The sequence below is a fragment of the Ursus americanus genome, chromosome 1, assembly GCF_024610735.1.
Source record: "Ursus americanus isolate L20-20 chromosome 1, mUrsAme1.1.p, whole genome shotgun sequence".
Lineage (NCBI taxonomy): Eukaryota > Metazoa > Chordata > Mammalia > Carnivora > Ursidae > Ursus > Ursus americanus.
The window spans coordinates 14904336-14914979 of record NC_142127.1 but is presented as its reverse complement, the minus strand read 5'-3'; the positions used below and the strand labels follow the sequence as shown (position 1 = coordinate 14914979).

The 10644-nt window shown below is 41.6% G+C and overlaps 1 long non-coding RNA gene across 1 annotated transcript in view; it reads right to left on the bottom strand.

Moving 5' to 3' along the window:
* Window positions 1-2115: 2115 nt before the first annotated feature.
* LOC148110715 (uncharacterized) overlaps window positions 2116-10644 on the bottom strand; it is a 39870-nt gene continuing 31341 nt past the window's right edge. Inside the window, exons 4-5 of the long non-coding RNA XR_015722181.1 lie at window positions 9485-9570; window positions 2116-2408 (exon numbers count right to left, since the gene is read on the bottom strand). This is a non-coding gene — a long non-coding RNA (uncharacterized LOC148110715). The remainder of the gene's footprint in view (window positions 2409-9484; window positions 9571-10644) is intronic.

The following is a 10644-nucleotide window of genomic DNA, read 5'->3' as shown; positions in this document are numbered from 1 at the left end:
CAGCCCAAGGAATCCAGTTAAAAGAGAAATTAAATCACATCATCCTCCTGTTCAAAACCTTTAAGGTATTTTTTCAGTCAGCCAAGTAAAACCAGACTCCTCACCAGAGCTCCACAGCCTCATACGATCTGGTTCTGACCTCATGCTTTTCTTGTTCTGCTTCATTCTTACCTCAAGGTCTTTGTAACTCATAACCCATCTGCCTAGAGTGCTTTTCTCAGATACTGCGAGGCTGGTCTTTACCCAGATCTGTACTCAAATGTCATCTCCCCAGAGAGAACTTCCCTAGTTCCTCTCTCCATACCCTCCCTCCCTATCAATTATTTATTTTTTTAATACAAGATCAAAACTTTATCACCCCACCCTCATTTATTTTTCTTCATAGCACTTAGCACCACTTGACAGTTAATTATATATTTAATATTTAGTTGTTTATTAGCTATCTCCCCCAACAGAATGTAATTAGTGTCCCATGAGGAACACTACAGTCTAAAGTCCCATGATGGAAGCCATATTTGTCTGTTTTGTTTTTTGCACTTGTCTCCAAGCACCTAAAACAGGTTCTAGTGTATAGCACCTATTAATACATTTCTTTTGAATAAATTAATAAACAAAAATACACAGACACACAAAACAAAAAACCCAACTATTTATAGTGGCTGCTTTGGGGAAGGAAATTGGGAACTTGAGTGTCAGGCATGAGAGAGCAAGAGAGACTTACTTTTCACTTCTCTTTGTCCCACGACCTTCAAACTCCTCCAGCAGTCAGAGTCTGGGCAGTGGTCTCCACAGTACCACACGCCATGGTGCACTAGGGTGGAAAGGGCAAATGTGAGAACATTTATTTAGATTTACTTTTTCTGAAAGGAAGAAGACATTATTCACATTGAATCCATATTTTCAGTACATGTAAATAATTTATAAATTACATTCTGAATTGCATGTTCAATGTGTATTTTTTTTTTACTGATGAGGATACAAAATCAATAGAGTTTTGGTCTGTAAATGTGGTCACAATTTTTTTTTTAGTTTGATTGTCTCACACTGTTTTAAAATTGTTAGAATCAACATTCAAGTCCAAAAATTTCACCTAAGATTCCAGGTATCTGGGGTTTTTTGAGACACCAGAGTTGCTGTCAATACCAGTCCTGTGATTCATAGAGCCATGTGAGCACAGTCCTGCTTAGAGGGTATGTAATCCTTCGCACCATGGTTTTCCCCTGAGGCTTCCTGTGGGCTCTCATGTTCAGCTCTCCTCACTTCCTGCAGGCATTTCAGTTTATGACCCTCTTCTGACTGTTTCGCAACCTCAGCCAAATAATATGTACCTCATAGCTCAAAAGATTGAGTTCGGAACTATCCCCATCTCTGCGCTGCACTTACTCATTCAATTCTGTTGAGCAAGAGTAATAGGAGACAGAGCAGATGTTGGCACAACCACGATTAACTGGAGAGTGTGAATCATAGTCCCTCAGTTGTGTCCTGGCTGAGAGCAGGCTGAGAACCACTGATCTGCAATTTTGTGCCTTAATATCCTAATTATAAGCAGTCCTTCTTCGTTATATTTGTATTTACAGCCTCATAGAAACTTCTTGCAAGGAGTGCTTTGTGTATAGCACTTCTTTTTTTTTTTTAATGTTTTTTTATTACATTATGTTAGTCACCATACAGTACATCCCTGGTTTCCGATGTAAAGTTCGATGATTCATTAGTTGCATATAACACCCAGTGCACCATGCAATATGTGCCCTCCTTACTACCCATCACGGGTCTATCACATTCCCCCATCCCCCTCCCCTCTGAAGCCCTCAGTTTGTTTCTCAGAGTCCATAGTCTCTCATGCTTCATTCCCCCTTCTGATTACCCCCCTTGCTTTATCCCTTTCTTCCCCTACCGATCTTCCTAGTTCTTATGTTCCATAGATGAGAGAAATCATATGATAATTGTCTTTCTCTGCTTGACTTATTTCACTTAGCATTATCTCCTCCAGTGCCGTCCATGTTGCAGCAAATGTTGAGAACTCGTTCTTTCTGATAGCTGAGTAATATTCCATTGTATATATGGACCACAACTTCTTTTTTTTTTTTTTTTAAGATTTTATTTATTTGACAGAGAGAGAGACAGCCAGCGAGAGAGGGAACACAAGCAGAGGGAGTCGGAGAGGAAGAAGCAGGCTCATAGCGGAAGAGCCTGATGTGGGACTCGATCCCACAACGCCATGATCACACCCTGAGCCGAAGGCAGACGCCCAACCGCTGTGCCACCCAGGCGCCCCTGGACCACAACTTCTTAATCCAGTCATCTGTTGAAGGGCATCTTGGTTCCTTCCACAATTTAGCTATTGTGGACAATGCTGCTATGAACATTGGGGTGCATATGGCCCTTCTCTTCACTACGTCATGACACATCTAAGGCAAGAGAAACAAAAGATAAAATGAACTTGTGGGACTTCATCAAGATAAGAAGCTTCTGCACAGCCAAGGAAACAGTCAAAAAAACTAAGAGGCAGCCCACGGAATGGGAGAATATATTTGCAAATGTTGCTACAGATAAAAAACTGGTATCCAAGATCTACAAAGAACTTCTCAAACTCAATACGTGAGAAACAAATAAACAAATCATAAAATGGGCAGAAGATATGAACAGACACTTTTCCAATGAAGAAGTACAAAGGGCTAACTGACACATGAAAAAATGTTCAAAATCATTAGCCATCAGGGAAATTCAAATCAAAACCACACTAAGATACCACCTTACACCAGTTAGAATGGCAAAAATTGACAAGGCAAGAAACAACAATTGCTGGAGAGGATGTGGAGAAAGGGGATCCCTCCTACATTGTTGGTGGGAATTCAAGTTGGTACAGCCACTCTGGAAAACAGTGTGGAGGTCCCTTAAAAAGTTAAAAATTGAGCTACCCTATAGGGTACTGGATATTTACCCCAAAGATACAGACGTTGTGTATAGCACTTCTGAGTTCCTTGGAGTATTGAGTATTGAGAACATTTAATAGGGACTTGTTGGTTAAATGATTAACATAAAAAAGCATGGATACATCTGAAACTAATATAACATTGTATGTTAATTATACCTCAATTTTTTAAAAAAAAGCATGTTTACTGCCAGTACTTATATCACCATTGTTTTTTTTTTTTTTAAGATTTTATTTATTTATTTGACAGAGATAGAGACAGCCAGAGAGAGAGGGAACACAAGCAGGTGAGTGGGAGAGGAAGAAGCAGGCTCATAGCAGAGGAGCCTGATGTGGGACTCGATCCCACAACGCGGGGATCACGCCCTGAGCCGAAGGCAGACGCTTAACCGCTGTGCCACCCAGGTGCCCCTATATCACCATTGTTTGCATAGTTAAATATATGAAGATAGTAAAAGACATGCGCTCACACACACATATGTTCCTCCAGTAAAAGCAAGAAGAATGCCTTGATCATTTTTCTTTCCCTCTAGTGCCTAGGGAAGTGGCTTTGCTATGAAAGGTGCACTATAATAACTGGATGAATGGATGAATAAATGAGTGAATAAAGTGCATGATGTCCACCTGGATAATAATACAGGTACTACCTGTTAAGCATTATCTGTGGACTGGCCACTGAGCTAAGTCCTTAATGTCATTTTCTCATTTAATCCTCACAATAATTATATACGGGCAGTGGTTTTTTTTTTTCTTTTACTAATAGAAACAAGGAAATAAGACTTAGAAAAGTGAAATAAGTAGTCCACAGCCACACAACTACTAAAGGGCAGACACAGGATTCAAACCCAGGACTTCCCAAAGCTAGTAGTCTCTACTAAGAAAAACCAAAAACCAACCAAACAAAAACCCTCTGGATGAGAAGATGTTGAAATTTCTCCAATGTTCACATCCAATGACTTAGCTGTCATGAAAAATAAGCTATAAAATCAGCAGATTCTGCAAGAACAGAACTTATGGATGTCTTTAGCCAAATTAATGGGGGGGGGGGGGAGACTGAGGGCATTCAGAATAAAACCCAGGACAGGTTTAAGTACATGGCCAATAGAAGTTACAACATTCACATTTTAAAAATTTGATCAAAAATTAGAGATGACCTTGAAAAATAGTAGACAGTTGGAAATTACTTGTTATAAAAATGGGAAGTTGCTCCTTGGGCACAACTTCTATTTATTGTGGGTAAAGAGTAGTGAGTGGATCAATTTTTTATTTTTTTAATACAAGATCAAAACTTTAGTTTCATTTATCCAACAGAAGCTCTTCCTGCATGACTAAGGCACTGCTGGGCAAAAGAGACATAAACAGGTTGCAGGCTTAGGCTCCACTCCCGAGGAATTCATCATCCACTACAAGAGTTGAAGAGTTTACCCATGAGAGAAAGAGACCCCTAGGTCAAGTGAGATCCAACCTGGACGGTCCTGCCAGGCAAGCAGAGAATTTTGGACTGATAGCTGTCAAATGGAGAACTTTTGGGCAGCAAAGGGTTAAGAGACCACTCTCAGGGGCGCCTGGGTGGCTCAGTCAGTGAAGCGTCTGCCTTAGGCTCAGGTCATGATCTCAGGGTCCTGGGGTAGAGCCCCACATCCGGCTCCCTGCTCTACGAGGATCCTGCTTCTCCCTCTGCCTGCTGCTCCCCCTGCTTGTGCTCTCTCTCTCTCAAATAAATAGATAAAATCTTAAAAAAAGAAAGAGAGAGAGAGAGACACTCTCAGCTCAGGCGGCATACAATAGTACACGCCACTGAGAGAGAGCGGCTGTAACCGGAGTCCTTCTTAAGATAAAAGACTTAAATAAATTAATCAGAATTGTTCTGCACATAATAAGATAAGGGGCTCAGCTGGCAGAGGGTGAGGCAACTGTTGAGTAAGAAGAGATATACATATTTCTCCAGTAGAAGATGGGTTCAAGGCAATTTGTTTAATAAAAAGGAAAACATGTTCATTAGAAGGAAAGCTGAAGGTCTGATGTGTGCGCGTGCGTTCACGCACATGCGCAGGACTGTAGGTAAGAAATCCAAGAAGAACCCCTAAGCTGGCTGGTAGACCATTTATGGGGTGATGTGAGGGAGATTTTTAGTTTACTTTTAAATTTTTTCTAATTTTTTCCCTATTTGAACAAATAATACGTGAATATACTTTCTTTTCCAAAATTACAAAAGTTATAGGTCAAAATAAAGTCCACATCCAAATCTCAACACCTCCTCAAATGACCTTTTCTGACGTGCGAAGTGAGGCGCCTGTAGTATTTGAGCATGAGTCCAAAAAAGGGGGGGTTGGGGCAGTTTGCAGTAATAATAACACTAACTCCCCTTTTGTAAGTAGGTGTTTCGCTACTGTCTACATGTAAATTATTAGCTCATTCAGCAAATGTTTTTTTGTGAACTGCCACGTGCCAAGAACTAGGACTACAGCAGTGACCTCAAAGAGTTCGGAACCACCACCAAGCTTGGCCTGTTTTTCTCCACCTACCGATAAGAAAAGACTCAGAGAGATGAAGCAACTCCCCCAAGGTTACTGCGAGAGAAGTGGCAGTGCTGGGATTCAGACCTGGTCTGTGTGTCTTCAAAGACTGGCATTCCTTCCTCCAGTATTCCCCAGTTGTTTTCAAACCATTCATTTTAAAAGCAGAAGTCTTTTTTATTTTTTTTAAATTTTACAGGTTTTTTTTAATACTATTTTTTTATTATATTATGTTAGTCACCATACAGTACATCCCCGGTTTCCGATGTAAAGCTCGATGATTCATTAGTTGTGTATAACACCCAGTGCACCATGCATTACGTGCCCTCCTTACTACCCATCACCGGTCTATCCCATTCCCCCACCCCCCTCCCCTCTGAAGCCCTCAGTTTGTTTCCCAGAGTCCATAGTCTCTCATGGTTCATTCCCCCTTCTGTTTACCAACCCCTTTCTTCTTTTGTAATGAAAATAAAATTATCACCTCACAGCTCAATGCAGAAAAAAAAAAAAAAGTTAAAGTCGAAGCACTCTGGTTTCCTTTCAGTGGCCTGATTGTAAACGTGTGTTCTCAGCAAGAGGACTGGATGGAATTGTTTAAGAATTAATAACTCACGGGGCCAAGTCTCCTGTTGTGAAAGAGCTTCGGGGACAACAGCAAACACTAAAGTTGATGGAGATCATCAGGGCTAGTGAATGACAAACCTGAAGATGCCTGGGACTGGCAGCTTCCGTCTCTCTCCCACTACATGGGACACTCCACTGCTGACCCTAAACTCCCTGGGACTCTGAGATCTGGCGTTGTTAGAAGTTCCCCCTTGGACTGATGATCAGCGGGGTTTGAGGCACAATTCCAGCACAACTCTGCCCTGTGCAGTGATCGCTCTTTACCACCCGATCAATCTTCCACCCATTCTCCCAATCTGGAAATATTTGACTAGACCTGTCCCATAGGGCCACTGTGTGGGATGCCCAGCGTTCGTGGATTATCATTCTGAAATGCCTTGCTTTCCTCCTTCTGCTTCAATTTTTCATTTCTACTTACCTTCAGTTATGGGCCACATAATCTTTTCTAGAATGATGTAGGTCTAGTATTCCTTGCTTGGTCTAATATTTGCTTCCTAGTTAACTGCTTTAATTTCTCATTCTTGTTAGTGAGTTAAAACTCTCTTCCAGGTAGTACCAAGCTCATTTGATTCAGCACCCACACTTCTCTTTCTGATGCTGTGTCCTGGCAAAGTCCCATGTCCCCCTCCCTCTGCCCTACCAATTCCCCCAGGTCAATCCTGGCTTCGTGGATTGGACCCAGGACACCATTCCTTATTGCAGCAATGGGTTTTTCCCCTCTGAGCAATCATCCAATGTCTGCTTCTTTCTTCCTTTTTTTTTTTTTTTTAGGATTTTATTTATTTATTTGAAAGAGAGAGAGAGAATGAGAGACAGCATGAGCGGGGTGGAGAGGGAGAAGCAGGCTCCCCGCTGAGAAGGGAGCCCAATGCGGGACTCTATTTCAGGACCCTGGGATCATGACCTGAGCTGAACACAGACGCTCTAACCAACTGAGCCACCCAGGTGTCCTGTCTGCTTATTTCTATTCATGGAAAGTTCTCTTCTTCACGAAAGAGCTTCTCCTTTGTTGGAGAATAACAATGGCTTTAAACAGATTCCTCTTAATCTTTAGCTAAAACTAGCTATTCTATTCTGCCTATTTGTTTTCCCCTCCAGAATAGCGTTTATCAGTGTGGTCCCCAGACCCAACTGGTAACTTGTTAGGAACGCAAATCCTCAGGCCCCACTACCGACCTGTTAAACAGAAACTCTGGGAGGGGGTTCGGCAGTCTATATTTTAATAGTGATTCTGATATACTCAAACTTGAGAACCACTGCATTAGAAAGCAAGACTCTTGGACCAACTTTCCTGGACACATTTAACTTGAACTAGAGTTTTTAGTTGCATTGGTACTACAACGTGTTGGTCCAACTCCCAAAAGACACTTGACTCTTTCCAATAGAGTTTATCTGTTGGGTGAAGGGCATATCATTTTTTTCTTTTTGAGGGGATGGAAATAAATCTTTTATTATTTTTTAAATTTCTTACTAGGCCTAGGGATAAAGTGTTCTTTAGGCTAAGTTTGATAACCAGTGTTCAGTTATAGAAAACAGTTGATATGTTTCTAGCATAAACACAGACATTAGTTCTTGATACTTATATGTTCTGTAAATATTTAACTGACAGATGGTTTTGAAAACATATGAGAGATGTGATGGTTAGTTGTGGTCAACATCAAGCTTGGTTAATCAAAAAGACTTTACGACGGACATGAGAATGCTGTTGAACGTTGACAGAACAGATGCAATTTTACCGGCAGAAAAAGGGATAAGGACAGTGTTACAGGCAGAAGTTGTGCTAATACAAGGGGTCTCAGACATGGGTTTAGAACAGTGGTTTGAGAATCTAAATGCCTGGAATTCTACTACAGTTCTGCCACTTACAAGCTGTGTGACTATGCTTTGCAGCTGTAATCTGGGGTGTCACAGTGGTACCTCCATGTGGTGGGCAGCATTCTGAGATGGCCTCAAGATTTCTGCCCCATGGTGTGGATGCCCCACCCCCCTGCGAGTATTGGGTGGCACCAGTGAATATGATGAAATATCACTCCTGCAAGTAGGTTATTAATCAGTTGCCTTGGAGTTCATCAAACAGAGAATCCTAGGTGAGCCTGACCTAATCAGATAAGCTTTTAGAAGAAGGGAAAGCCTCAGAGAGACTCTCCTACTGCCATGAAAGAAATCAAACAACCTATGAGAAGAGAAGCCACATGGCAAGAATCTGAGGGTGACCACTTGGAGCTGAAAGCAGTCCCCTGCTGGGAGCTAGCAAGAAAATCAGGACCTTGGTCATCTTGCTGCAAGGAATGGACTCTGCCAAAAACCAGTGAACTTGGAAAAGGACCAGAGCCCCAGATGAGATTACAGCTCCAGCGGACACCTTGTTTTAACCTGTGAGACCCTCAACAGAGGACCCAGCTAAATTGTAACTGGACTCCTGATCCACAGAAACTGTGAGAGAATAAATTAGTGTCATTTTCAGCCACTAAGTTGGTGATGATTTGTTACAGAATATCATCGATAGAAAACCAATATACTATCGCAGAGGGTTGTAATGAAAAGATGCTTCTAAAGTATTCACCATAGTGCTTAACATTTAGTAAATACTTAATAAACTTAAAAACATTAGAAATGATTTTGGATGACCAGATTTGAGAAAAATAAGGTCACAAAGGGCAAGGGTTCTGTTGCGAAAGGAGTTACATGTTGCTTGGAGAGGGAGCATGGTTAGTGATGCAGATGTGGCCTGACGGGAGAAGGCCTCAAGCCCTTTGGTCTTTGGGGGCGATTTGGAAATATTGGGGAGATGTATCAGGGCCCGGTGGGGGGGGTGAGGCACCAGTAGAGCAAGACTCTGGTGAGAGAGAAACTGAGGATCTCTGCAAGGCCACACTCATTGGGCCATCTAGAAAGATGACATCTTCCACATGGGTCATTGTTCCAACTGTGCACCCTGTCGATGAAGGGATTCTTGACCACTTGAGCATTGAGACAATGTTTCTCTCTCAAACCCACCGTGGGTGCTGTTCCCTTAACAAGGCTTTCTCCCTGCTTCACCCACAAAAGCCTGACTTGCCCTGACTTGGGCGTGTCCTTTGTTCCATACTCACCCTGCCAATCAAATGGACCCCGGTCACCCACCCTCTGACCACAGTCTTCTTAAGGACCTCATCCTGAACTGACCCTATTACAAACCTTACCAGTAATCTCAGTTGTTTTTGACCCCTATAGAATCAGCTTCAAACCATGTTCCTTCACTGCCTTGGTCCTACCTGACAGAGTTCTGACTGATTTGGGTAAACAGGGCCCCTTTTCAAAGAAAACATATTTTTAGTTGACTGAAAGCAATTAATTAATGACAAGCTTTAAGGCGGTTTGAATTTAGAAGAATCTAAAGTGGGAGGACATTGACTAAAATTGTCAAACTTACTTATTGAGAACAAATGACATGCAAAGTACTGGCCCTGATATCATGGTGATTCAGAGAGTGAGAAGTATGGTTCATCTTCATTTACCCTGTTTGGGAAATAAAAGATAAGAAATTACCAACACAAATCATACATAATAACGTCATACGGCAAAACAAGAGATGTTACAAGAGAGCTCATGACTGATTACCAGATGGTTGGTAGGGATAATAACTTCTACACAAATTCTAGAAGGACCATGTCACTGTGGGCTTTTGGGATCAGAAGACAACATGGAGGAGGAGAAAAATGTCGATCTGTATTTTAAAGAACAGGCAGTGTTAAGGGCTGAATTATGTCCCCTGCCGCAAATTCATATGTTGAAGTGTTAACCCCCCAGTACCTCAGAATATTATAGTATTTGAAGATAAGATCTTTAAAAAGGTGATTTTCAAATGAGGTCATTAGGGTGGGCCATAATCCAATATAACTGTTGTCCCTATAAAAAAAGGAAATTAGGACATAGACACACAGAGGGAAGACCATGTGAGGACACAGGTCATCTAAGACACAGAAGGAGGTCATCTACATGCCAAGGAGAGGTCTCAGAAGAAACCAATCTTGTTATTGGATTTCCAACCACCAGAACTATGAGAAAATAAATCTCTGTTGTTCAAGTCACCCAGTCATGGTACTTCATCGTAGCAGCCCTAGAAAATTAATGCAGGCAATGTCTCGTATCACTTGCTCTTCGAATGCCAGGGAATTAACTGATTCCATAAGAGATAAAGGAGAAAGGAGCAATAGAAGAGGCTGGATAAAAACGAGAAGATGAATTTCAGGAAATGGTGGAAATAAAATTAAATGGATAAGAAAAAGTGGACAGTGATTGCCAAGATAAACCTTTGATGAGTAAAGAGCAGCAAGATTACATACTCCAGCAGATACTTTTGTTTTGAGTCAACGGAGGAGAAAACTTCATGAGCTCAATGACAGAGGCAGGAAGAAGGGGGAAGAAAGGGGTTCCAGGGAAATCCATGAATGTGAAGCCCAAAGGAGATGAGAAACACCGTGGAGGCTGCCTAAGCTATTGAAGATAGAAAGACAGAGGAAGGGGAAGTAACATGAGTCCTGAGACTAAAGGAAGTAAAAAATTAAGAATCTAAGGAAGTAAAAGGAGTTC